This window comes from Arachis ipaensis, chromosome B04, assembly GCF_000816755.2.
Source record: "Arachis ipaensis cultivar K30076 chromosome B04, Araip1.1, whole genome shotgun sequence".
Classification (NCBI taxonomy): domain Eukaryota; kingdom Viridiplantae; phylum Streptophyta; class Magnoliopsida; order Fabales; family Fabaceae; genus Arachis; species Arachis ipaensis.
In genome coordinates this window covers 90,400,695-90,414,303 of record NC_029788.2, presented here as the reverse complement: position 1 = coordinate 90,414,303, position 13,609 = coordinate 90,400,695, and the positions used below count along the sequence as shown (strand labels likewise).

At 39.0% G+C, this 13,609-nt stretch overlaps 1 pseudogene; it reads right to left on the bottom strand.

Moving 5' to 3' along the window:
• LOC107639474 overlaps positions 2,577-13,609 on the bottom strand; it is a 70,401-nt pseudogene continuing 59,368 nt past the window's right edge.

The following is a 13,609-nucleotide window of genomic DNA, read 5'->3' as shown; positions in this document are numbered from 1 at the left end:
GAAAGGACTCATCCCAATGGGTGTTTTGTATGCTGTTCTATATGCCCAGAGTGCATCTTGTAGCCTGGTGCTCCAGTCTTTTCTATGAGGTTTGACTATCTTCTGTAAGATACGCTTTATCTCTCTGTTTGACACCTCGGCTTGCCCATTGGTCTGAGGATGGTATGCTGTTGCAACCTTATGAATTATCCCAAGCTTCTTCATTAATCCTGTTAGTCTCCTGTTACAAAAATGGGTGCCTTGATGGCTCATGATTGCTCGTGGTGATCCAAAGCGACAAATAATATGGTTTCTCATAAAGGAAACAACAGTGTTAGCATCATCAGTGCGGGTAGGAATTGCTTCCACCCATTTGGAAACGTAATCCACGGCTAACAATATATAAAAATAACCATTAGAATTTGGAAATGGACCCATGAAGTCAATGCCCCAAACATAAAAAATTTCACAGAAAAGCATAATTTGTTAAGGCATTTCATCCCTCCTGGATATATTACCAAATTTTTGGCATGGGAGACAAGATTTACAAAACTCAGCAGCATCTTTAAAAAGAGTAGGCCACCAGAATCTACAGTCTAAGATCTTTCTAGCTGTTCTCTGAGGGCCAAAATGTCCTTCACTCTCAGATGAGTGACAGGCCTCTAAAATAGACTGGAATTCTGATTGAGACACACAACGTCTAATTACCTGATCAGCGCGACATCTCCATAAGTATGGGTCATCCTATATATAATATTTAGACTCGCTTTTCAGCTTGTCTCTTTGATGCTTAGAAAAGTTTGGAGGAAATGTGCGGCTAACTAGATAATTAGCTACAGGTGCATACCAAGGGACTACCTCAGATACTGCTTGCAGGTTATCAAATGGAAAATTATCATCTATAGGAGTAGAATCATCCTTAATGTGCTCAAGGCGACTCAAATGGTCTGCCACTAAATTCTGGTTACCACTCCTATCCTTTATTTCTAAATCAAATTCTTGTAATAGCAGTATCCAACGTATAAGCCTTGGTTTGGACTCCTTTTTAGCTAATAGATACTTTAAAGCTGCATGGTCTGAATACACTACTACTCTAGTACTAAGAAAATAAGCTCAGAATTTATCCAGAGCAAAAATAATAGCAAGAAGCTCTTTCTCAGTAGTAGTATAATTGGACTGGGCAGCGTCTAAAGTCTTAGACGCATAAGCGATAACAAAAGGATCCTTACCTTCACGCTGAGCCAGTGCTGCTCCTACTGCATGGTTGGAAGCATCGCACATGATTTCAAATGGCTGGCTCCAGTCTGGTCCTCTCACAATTGGAGCTTGAGTCAGGGCGGTCTTCATCTTATCAAATGCTTGTTTGCAATCCTCACTGAACTCAAACTCAATATCTTTCTGCAGTAATTTGGACAAGGGAAGTGCTACCTTACTGAAGTCCTTTATGAATCTCCTGTAAAAACCTGCATGGCCAAGGAACGAACGGACCTCCCTCATAGAGGAGGGGTAAGGTAAACTAGAAATAACATTCACCTTTGCTGGGTCTACAGAAATGCCATTATTAGATACCACATGTCCTAGTACAATCCCTTGTTTTACCATAAAGTGACATTTTTCGAAATTTAATACAAGGTTTGTATTAACACATCTATTAGTGACTCCAGACTTCTTGGGTACCACTTGTACTGGGCTAACCCATTCACTGTCTGAAATGGGATAGATGATACTTGCTTCCAACAGTCTGGTCACACTACAAGAAAAACACCCATTCAGGTACACTTAAAAAGTGTAGCCAAAAGTGAAAAAAAAATGATGCCTTAGGCTACGGCTACGCTTTTTGGGCTACGGCTACGCTTTTTGGGGTGATTCCTATTCGGCCGTTGCCTATTTTCAAAGGCTACGCTTTTCTGCACCAAGGGCTACGCTTTTGGCGTTTGAGAATAGGCTACGCTTTTCAAGTGATGCTGTCCAGGACCAAAGGCTACGCTTTTCAGCTTCCATTTTTACCAGAATAGGCTACGCTTTTCAACGCTACTGCATCACTTGTAAAACGTAGCCGCATTGTATATTATAGCTACTCTATATAAGTGTAGCCCTAGGTCCCTTTTTTTTTAATTTTCTGTATAACCATAGCTACTCTATATAAGTGTAGCCTTAGGTCCCTCATTGTTTTTTTTTTATTTTTTATATGTATATAATATTCTAATAATTTTTTATACAACATAATATTTAATAATATTATTACATATATAATTTTACATTTTTAATTAAATGAGTTAAATATTATAAAATAAAATTAAACACATAATTATACTAAATAATTTTTTTAAATAATAAAAATTATATTTACACAATTCAAAGACATAATCTTAAGAAGAGATAATTTAAGTCACATGAAACTTGTATCACATATCAATTAAAATGCAAAGTTTGCACTCTATATTCAAAAAGAATTTAACAAACAAAAAAGCATTAATCTTCTAATCTTGGCATAATGACTAAAAAATATTCTGAAGCACCTTCAAATTCTTCTCAAACACATCTTTTTCATACTGATCTTCATCACCATCAAGAAAACTCTTAACAATTGTATCAGTGTTCATTCCCTTGTTCATTCCCAGCAAGAACTAATTTCCAAGCAGTTACTGCCCTGCTTACAGCTGCAGATTATCATAATTCAAAAAGAGAAGCATGTAAGGATTTTGCATACTGATTCACCACCATACGCAATCAATACAAGATTATGTTGAAGGAAATGACCGGGCTACTTACAAATATTCTTTTGACCATTCTCGCGACACATGAAGAAAACAAAATCATAGAACCAAATGAATTCTGAAAAGTCTGCCTGGCAAGGACAAATAGCATACACATTTAAATTTTAGGAGACATGCCCCAGACATGATCCTCACCTATTGTCGTCTAAACACTTTGTTCTTGTTCTCCCTCATAAATTAAATTAACATAAATTCAAAATATATGGTCTGGTGGCAGCGATAATAACCAAAGCTGCTATTCTATTCAAAGACTTTGCATTCTTCGTCAGTTGGGTTTGTCTCACAAAACTCTTCCAATGGGTCTCCACCTCCCTTTGCAGCAGCTACTCCGGGCCACTTGTTTGCCACCAAATGTGCCAAATCCACAACCCTTTGGCTGCAATCACCCCGTATTTTAACTATCAATAATCTGATCCTTTGTAACAATATTCACCCTCTGTTCTAAAATATATATCACTGATAATTCAATGTACTAAATTTCTATAGTTGCCGATTTTAATTATATATGATAATTTCTATAGCACATGCTAATTCAATGTACTACTACATGTGCATGTTCTATCTCAAGGATTCATTAAGTGAGAAAGACAAAACAAAAGTAGCTGCTATATGTGGAGAGTGGCCTAACCTGTAACCCCATTCATTGTCATACCAAGCAACAACCTTAACCATATCATCTCCCATGACCATAGTGAGTGAAGAGTCAATAGTAGAAGAAACATCGGTGCAGCGGAAGTCCACAAACATAAGAAGGAGCATCACACACGTCCAATACACCCTTCAACGGCCCCTCAGCTGCCTTTCTGAAAGCTGCATTGACTTCTTCAGCCGTAACACCCTTCTTCTCAACATTGATAACAAGGTTAACTACTGAGACATTAGGAGTAGGCACTCGCAGCGCAATTCCATTGAGCTTTCCCTTCAGTTTTGGCAGCACTAAGGACACAGCCTTGGCTGCTCCGGTGCTTGTAGGAACAATGTTCAATGCTGCAGCTCTTGCTCTTCTTAAATCCCTGTGTGAAGCATCCAAAAGCCTCTGCACAAGCACAATTCAGTTGAACAAATTGGTAAAACAGCACTGAAGAGTAAACACTAGACTAGTTAAAGAGATAAACAAGAGCAAAATTGTAGCTAATTTTGTACCTGGTCTCCTGTGTAGGAGTGTGTAGTTGTCATTGTTCCTTTCACAATGCCTGGAAAATATAGAGCAAATCAAAGTAACTCTCTAAGCTCTCAAACATTAAGTAACATCATCATGTGTTCGACGTTTCGGCTTACCAAATTCTTCATCCAAGATCTTCACAAACGGAGCAAGACAGTTTGTGGTGCAAGAAGCATTACTAAATTGAAGAAAAAAAAGAAAGAATTCAAAATCAACCACTTAGCTATACTAATGATAATTAATCATTTATTTTTACTTAGTAAAGAAGAGTGTTAATGTTTCAAGGACCTTATAATGTTGGCAACTTCATGGCCGTAGTCTTGTTCGTTGACTCCGAGGACGTAGGTTGGAATATCAGCACCCTTAGCAGGAGCAGTGATGATGACTTTCTTGGCACCGGCTTTGATGTGTTTTCCAGCACCAGGCCCATCCACAAACACTCTAGTTCCCTGAATATCATCCAATCAAATCGAATCAAATCAAATCAAATCAAATCAAAGGAAGCACAGAATCCAAAAGGTCAAGACTTACCTCAATAACAATGTCAACTCCAAGCTCAGCCCAAGGAAGTTTAAGAGGATCCCTGTTTAAGACAACCTTAATGGGCTTACCATCCACGGAAATGGTTTAGTCATCCACTATTTTCACATCTGCTTTGAAAGTTCCCAGCATAGAATCATATTTAAGCAAGTGTGAGGCCTGCTTATGCAAATTAAATCACCATATGTTACTTACGTACGTGCTAATTACTGTCATTCATTTCATCTGGAAATGGCATTGTAATGCGAATACTTACATTCTTGACACCACCGCTGTCATTCACAACAACCACATCAAGGGGTGAGTCCTTGCGACCGTGCCAGCAGCGCAAGAAGTTTCTACCGATGCGTCCAAAGCCATTGATAGCTACCTTCAACTTGGCCACTGTCTCTCCCCTCACAGGCCTTGATCCCGTCGTCTACTTTCAACTCACAATATTTAAAAAAAAAACGGAAAGAAAAAAAATTCCTTAAATAAAAAGCTCAAATGGTTGATTAAGAAATGAACCTTGGGAGTGAGTTGAGAAGCCAGAACATCAAAGAAGGAAGAATCTCTAGCATTAATGGCATGGGTAACACATGAACTTGATTTCAGCCCTGAGAACTCCATCACCTCAAGCCTTTGCTCATAATGAATCAAAGTGATGAATAAGAATAATAATTAAGATCGAACTAATTAAATAAATAAGATACAATACCACAGTATCTATTTGATTGATCACTTACTTTTTCTCTTCTCAACTTGTTGGTTTTTTATTATTCTCATTAAAGCTGAATGCAAAATTCACAAAATCATGCCAATTAGCTTAATTTTAAGTGCAAAAGGGGAAAATGGCATTGCTTCAAACAGTAAAATGAGAATTATCAACCTAAATTGTAAATTAAAAATGAATTGAGACATATATCAATTTTGCACCAATATCACCAATGCAATTGATGGACCAAACATGAATCCCCTGGCTTAATCTATTTTTGGCGAATCAGAACCCAAAAAAGAACCTATAACCCTAAAACCCCCAAATTTGAATTTCTTTTCAAATAAATTTCTTTTCAAATAAATGTCTAGTTCTTCCATGATCAAAGCTGCATATTCTTCAGCTTGCTGCTGTATGTTTGAGAGTTTGTTTGTTGTGGCACTAAGGCAGATGATCTGAAAACAGAATTGATCATTTGTGATCAAGTAAACTCCTATTCTCATGGGAACAAAATGCAAAGCTAGGAAAGGAAAAAAGGTTGCCGATAAAAACTACTTCATTATCTTCATTCTAATTTTTCTGTTGATGAATTTAAAAAGAAAATTCATATAAACCTCTTTAGTTTCTTCCTCGGTGATTCTTCCATCTGCATCTTTATCAACCCTGCATTATTCCAAATGAAGGTTAACATACTTAATGGTGGGAATTAAAGAAAATACCAACCAATTTCTTTTCCTAGTTCTAAAATTAAGTAAAGGGGTAATGAATTAGTTACATGTCAAAGACGGTTCTGAGCCTGGAATCAAAACTCCGGTCAGAAATCTGGTCCCAATAGTCCTTCAATTGAGCCTTGTTAATTGAATCCCCATGAATATCCCTCCTCCTAGCCAAAGAATCAAAAAGTACACCAGCATGCCTCAGATTCCTTGCTCATCCCTACATACAAACAATTCAACAAATTCGAACCATAGTTATCCAAACACTTCCTAAAAGAAAACTACTCAGAACAAGTCCTTATTTCACTCACTCACACACACACACACACAAACAATTTCACAAACACTTAGAAAGCAACAACAAAAAAATAGTGCAGATTTGTTATGAACTCTTCAATTTCAATTATTACCTATACATTTTCCAAAGAGAGAATGATGAAGCCATCCATCAGTTGAAGCAGAACATTTTTCAGGTGATTCACACATTATTTAAGGGATCAGACTTTCACAGCCATATTTTATTTTATTTTGAGTTCATCAAGAATCCAACAAATTTAGCTTACCAAGCATAGTTACGTTGAGTCCAGATAGTTACCTTTATAGTTAGCTTTATAATCTTACAACAAAGCATATTAACAAAAATGTACAAAATAGGTTGCAATTTGGCTTAGGTGCAGGAATTACATTTAAAGCACGAACACACACAGAGCAACATTCATTTTTCCTTTTTGGTTCAGTCACTATGCATTCAGTAATAGGAATGAAAAAGATGAAGATGAAAGAACGAATGGATGCATTTAGCAGAAGCTACACTTACTAATAGTTTCTCCTCTTTTCCGATTAAATGACACCGAGAGAAAATGAAAGCCTATTGCTTGCCATTGATCCTGCAGGAAAATACGATTCAGGTGGATCGTTCTGAAGCTAAAATCCCCAATTCCTAGTGGCATATCCAGTAGCTAAAATCCCCAAATAAAAACCCTAAATCAGAACCCCAAACCTCTCAAATTTCATAGAACCAACTGAAAATTGATACATACCACCGTTCTGAAGCTAAAACCCCCCAATTCCTAGTGGCCCAAATAAAAACCCCTAAATCGAAACCCTAAACCTCTCAAATTTCACAGAACCAACTGAAAATTGATACATACCACTAGCCATTGTTGTTCATCATCATCAGCACAGCCACACACACCTTCTACATTGAAAGAACAGGGCCGAAGGAAACTCACCTGGGATCGACAGTGAAGAAAGCTGACCAACTGAATTAATGGCCGAAACAAGAAGACGAAGAAGACCGCCACCCGAGGGACAAGATGCTGGTTCCGTCTTCTTCTGCCACCGGCGAAGTGAGCGCAGGGAAGGCGGCGACTGAGTGCGACATGGTGACAACGCAAACCGCAACGACGAGCTTGAGTCTGAGATAGTGAGTGCGCGCACGAGACCGAGAGAGAAGTGAGCTAGAGACCGGAGACGAGAGGTGAGAGCGACGAGAGAACAGAGAAGAGAGTGACGAGAGAGAACAGAGAAGAGAGACGAAGGGGGATATGACACCGTTTCTGATTTGGTGAAAAGGTGAAAAAAAATTTCCCTTTACATTCAACGGCGACGGTGAGAAGGGGAAGGTGATGAGTGTTGAAAGGTGAGAATGGCGAAGGTGAGGGTTGTTGTGCGCGAAAGGTTAGCGAAGGTGAGGGTCTCACTTTTCGAATTGAAGGTGTGACTTGTGAGGTTTAGTTGTTGCGGGAGAAAGGGTTCGTGTGTGCTTTTGGAGGGAATTGAAAGTGGAATAAAAAATTTACCAAGTGTTGTTAGGACTTGGCCATGCATATATTAGGAATCACTTTTGAAAGGCACCCAAAACTTAACAAATAGGTTACTCTCTAAAAGCGTTCCCTTAGATATGAAAAATGAACCCATAGATATCAACATACGGCTACGCTTTATAAGTGATTTCTATAATACCTAAGGCTACACTTTTTAAATGATGCTGCAATTGTGTATCCTTTTCTCTTATAAAAAGGCAACACGGAGAAAAGCGTAGCCTATTCATAGAATAGGCTACGCTTTTCAAATGTAGCTTAAAAAAAGTGTGGCTGAATGGGTATTTTTCTTGTAGTGTCACTTTTTTTTTTGACAACTTCCAAGATAGTGGGATTCAATCTTCTTTGGGGTTGACGGACAGGTCTTGCTCCCTCTTCTAAAAATATTCTGTGCTCACATACTTGAGGGTTGATGCCTACTATGTCTGCCAAACTCCACCCAATTGCCTTCTTGTGCCTCCTCAGCACATCAAGTAACTGCTCTTCTTGTTGAGAAGTGAGTTTCCTTGCAATGATAACTGGAAACTTCTGCTCATCTTCAAGATAAGCATATTTGAGATGTGGAAGGAGGGGTTTTAATTCCAACTTCTGATCATGTGCAGGTTCTGGATTGTCTGGAGCTTGTGAAAATACCGGAGTGTCCTCATTGTCAGTCAAGAGGATCCCCACACTTGGCCCTTGTCCAGTGTGCCTCTCTTCTAACTCTTCTTTGTGAACTTCAGCTACAGTTTCATCTATGACATCACACCGGAAGATAGAATGATCTTCTGGAGGATTGTCAATGACTCCATTCAGATTGAAGATTACTATTCGGCCATCTATTTTAAAAGAGTATGTTCCTGAAAAAGCATCCAATTTGAATTTTGATGTCTTCAGGAATGGTCTTCCAAGTAGGATTGATGATGGCTTATCTGAGTCATTATGGGGCATCTCCAAGATATAAAATCAGTGGGGAATGTAAGCCCTTTAATGTTCACTAAAATATCTTCAGCAACTCCAGCCACTGTAATAATGCTTTTATCTGCTAACACAAAATGAGCTGCCGACCTTTTTAAGGGAGGGAGCCTCAAAATATCATATATAGACAAAGGCATTATACTAACACATGCTCCTAAATCACACATGCAATCATAAATTACTACACCGCCAATAGTACAACTAACTATACAAGGACCTGGGTCACTACACTTTTCAGGAAATCCTCCCATTAAAGCAGATATGGAACTACCTAAAGGAATAGTTTCTAATTCATTAATTTTGTCTTTGTGTATACATAAATCTTTTAGAAACTTTGCATATTTAGGTACTTGTTGAATAACATCATAAAGAGGAACAGTTACCTCAACCTTTTTGAATATTTCTACCATCTTGAAATCGGGTTCCAGCTGCTGCCTGGGTCTCCTTGCAAGTTGTGGAAATGGAATGGGAGTGGTGTTTTCTGCAGTGTCTACGCCTTTTGGTGCTTCCTCCTATGGTTGAGCTTCTTCTTTTTCAGCTATGTCCTGTATGTCCTCTTCCTCTTCAACATCTTCTATCTCTACTACCTCTTCAGTTGAGGCGTGTTCTGGTGAGCTTGGCTCCTCCTGATTCCTCTCTTGCAGTGTAGTTCCGGACCTTAGGGTGATGGCATTAATGCCTCCCTTGGGATTGGGTAATGGTTGAGAGGGGATTCTAGTGGAGCTTGAAGGTTGGTTATTGGAATTTTGCATTGATCCAATCTGTGAGACAAGAGCTTGCAAAGTAGAGGTCAGACCATTCTGACTGGCATTAATGTTATTCATAATGTTATTTTCCATGGTCTGTTGTCTCTGCTCAAAAGATTGTAGTAACTCTTCATTAGAAGATGAAGAAGGATGAGTAAATTGAGAGGTCTGCTGTTGGGTATTCTGTGGTCCTTGGGATTGCCTTAAGTGAGGTGCTCTGTAAGGTTGATTCTGCTGCTTGTTGTTGTTATTATTCCACCTCTGATTTCCCTGATTATCTTTGCCTCCTCTGTTATTGTTGTCCCTCTAATTCTGGTTAGAATTGTCCTACCATCCATGGTTATGATTTCCACCTTGATTGTACCCTTGGTTGGGACGGTCATAGAAGTTATGAGTGGATGCCACCATGTTGTCTTCCTGCTGGAGCTGCGGGCATTCATCAGTATAGTGGCTATAATCATCACAGATTCTGCAAACTCTTTGTGGGAACTAATTGTTGACTTTGCTGTGGTGGAGGATGTTGAGCTTGCTGAACTTGTTGTTGATTCAATTGCATCTGCTTCAGCAAGTTAGTCATTTCACAGATAGTCTAAGCTAGAGCAGCAGTCTCTCTGCTAGAGGATACTTCTGCAACGGCTTTTGAATGGCCTTGTTTCTGCCTGTGGTTCCTAGTAGATTCAGCTAAGTCGCTGACTAATTGCCATGCCTCATCAGTGGTCTTGTACTTCTTCATAGACCCATTGCTAGCACTTTCCAATGTGGTCTTATCTTGGGGCCTCATGCCCTGTGTGATATAGCTGAGTAACACTATCTTGTCAATCCTGTGGTGGGGACATGCTTCCAGAAGAGTATTGAAGCGCTCCCAGTATTCAAAGAGAATCTCGTTGTCGTCTTCAACAATCGTGGAAATGTCTTTCCTCAGTTTATTAGTAACTTCAGATGGAAAGAATTTTTCCAAAAATTCTTTTCTGAGTGTATCCCAGTTGGATACATTTGCTAGGGGTTAAGTGTAGTACCACTCTCTTGCTTTTCCCTCAAGAGAAAATGGGAAAGCTTTCAGCAAAATTGAAATTTCATCTGCACCATCACGCCTGACAGTAGAACAGGCTGCTTGGAAATCTCTCAGGTGCTTGATAGGCTCTTAAGCAGGTAAGCCATGAAACTTGGGCATCAAATTAAGCAGTGCGGTCTTTATTTCAACATCTGTAGCCACCGCTGGGTGATACGCTTAAAACGGTTGCATTGTAAAATCAGGGGCTCCTTCCTCCTGGATAGTAATTCTCCTAGGTTCTACCATGTCGCCTGCGCGTGAATCAACCGAATCAGTAGAACGGGGGCTGGTTTCTTCTTCAACTGACGTTTCAGGTCTGCCCTCAGAGAGGACTAACCGACGCCGAGCTCGCCTTATTCGTGAAATAGTCCTTTCAATTTCAGGATCGAATATTGGCAAGCTTGGATCAAGAAGTGAACGCGTCATTTGACGAAAGAAACATGATGCTCATAGTAGCAAAATAAAATAAAATGTGAATAAATAAATTCTAATTAATAACTTTAGCACTCTATTGCAACTCCCCGGCAACGGCTCCAAAAATTGATGCAAGCAGAAATTTGCGAATTAAAAATTGTTAAAATATATACGTTGCAAGTATAGTTCTTAACTCGCTAGAAATCCATTAATCAATTTAGAAAGGTGTCACAGAAATTTAAAATTAAAATACTGGGAGTATGAATCCCAGGTCGTCTCCCAACGAGTTGCAGAAAAGTGTGCTATTTTATTAATCAGAGGTTTTCAAAAAGGTTTGAGTTGAGTAAGCAGGAAATTAAATTGGAGAATTTGAATAATGTAAATAAAAGCCTTGGCTGAAAGTTGATTAGTTGGAATCCCTATTATTGTTGGAATACTCTCAAGATTAATTGACAATTAAAGGTTGTCCTGTTTAGTTATCCTTTACTAGGTAAGGGAAAGTCAAACAAGTTGTAAGGCTACGTCTGTTCAAAAGTTGCAATCCACTTATTTAAAAGAGATTGGTGTTAGTGACTAGAAGGCAATCCAACCATAAACCCAATTACAATCTTTCTTTTAAGCTTTCCAACTCAAGGGTTCCTTTCAATCAACTCCCCATCAAGTTAGGGAACTACTCGCTCATTGTGAATGTAAATTTCATAGCATACAAAAAGGAATTAAAGAAAGACATTGTAAATAAAAATCAAAATAGTCAATTAAAAATAAAAGTGATCCTTGTATTAAATAATCCTAAAAATATTCCAATGGTAAAATTAAACAAAGCAAAGGACATGGAAGAGTAAAGCCAAGCAAAGAAAACGAACTAGAATGACGAAGTCTTGATGAGGTAATAGCTCTTTTCAATATCCCAATGCAAAAAGAAAGAGAAAATTCAAATCCTAAGAACTATGAATGTGTAGAGAGAGAAAACCTAGAGGAGAAGTAAAAACTCGATCTAAAAACTAAAAATTGTGTAGAATGAATGTTGATTTTGGTTTCTGCATGTTCTCTGGCTCTAGTCTGCTGTTCTGGGCCGAAAACTGGGTTAAAATAGGGTCCAAAAATCGCCCCCAGCGAATTCTATAGATTATGTAGATCGCGCATGTCACGCGATCGCGTCATCCATGCGGACACGTCATTCGCGTTTTTCCCTGCCACGCGTTCGCGTCATCCACGCCTCCGCGTCGCTTGTGCATTTCCAATCCGCGCGGTCGCGTGAGCCATGCGGCCGCGCCACTGCGAATTCTCCTCTTTCGCGCGGTCGCGTGAGCCATGTGGCCGCGTCACTTCTCGCTGGTTATCTCCTCAATTTCTTGTGTTCCTTCCATTTTTGCTAGCTTCCTTTCCAATCTCCAACTCATTCATGCCCTATAAAGCCTGAAACGCTTAACACACAGATCATGGCATCAAATGGAATAAAGGAGAATTAAAATGCATAATTTAAAAGTCTCTAGGAAGCAGTTTTCAATCATGTAATAATTTAAGGAAGGAAATATAAATGCATGCTAAATTAATGAATAAGTGGGTAAGGATCATGATAAAACCACACAATTAAACACAATATAAACCATAAAATAGTGGTTTATCATGTACTCATCCTTGAATCTCCAAGGATCCTTGCTTCTCGAATGGTTGACAGAAGTTCCAATCATCTTCACCAAGTCTGGATGGAGTTCCTCCCAAGATATGAGCTCCCTTAGTTGGTCCTCATGCTTCGATCCAGGATCTGATAGACAATTGTCCCCAAGGGTGTATTGGTAAAGATTTTCTTCAATAAATTGCGTTGCAAGTATAGCTCTACCAACAACAATCCTCGGGTGTCAAATTTAGAAGAGGGAATTGGTTGTCACAAGTTCAACCCCAATAGAAATAACCGAAGTATTCAAACCTCGGGTTGTCCGATGAGCGGATAATTTATACACTTTTTGGCATTGTTTTTACATAGTTTTTAGTATGATTTAGTTATTTTTAATATATTTTTATTAGTTTTTAAATAAATTCACAATTCTGGACTTTATTATGAGTTTGTGTATTTTTCTATGATTTCAGGTAATTTCTGGCTGAAATTGAGGGACCTGAGCAAAATCTGATTCAGAGGCTGACAAAGGACTGTAGATGCTGTTGGATTCTGACCTCCCTGCACTCAAAGTGGATTTTATGGAGCTACAGAACTCCAAATGGTGCACTCTTAATTGCATTAGAAAGTAGACATCCAGGGCTTTTCAGAAATATATAATAGTCCATACTTTGCCCGAGTTTAGATGACGCAAACTGGCGTTCAACGCCAGCTCCCTGCCCTATTCTGGAGTCAAACGCCAGAAACAGGTTGCAAAGTGGAGTTAAACGCCAGAAACACGTTACAGACTGGCGTTCAACTCTAAGAGAAGCCTCTACACGTGTAAAGCTCAATGCTCAGCCCAAGCACACACCAAGTGGGCCCCGGAAGTGGATTTCTGCATCAATTACTCATTTCTGTAAACCCTAGTAACTAGTTTAGTATAAATAGGACTTTTTACTATTGTATTTACATCTTTGGATCATCTTGGGATCATCTTTGGATTGTCTTTTGATCCTTTGATCATGTTTTGGAGGCTGGCCATTCGGCTATGCCTAGACTTTGTTCTTATGTATTTTCAACGGTAGAGTTTCTACACACCATAGATTAAGGTGCGGAGCTCTGCTGTTCCTCATGAATTAATACAAAGTACTAT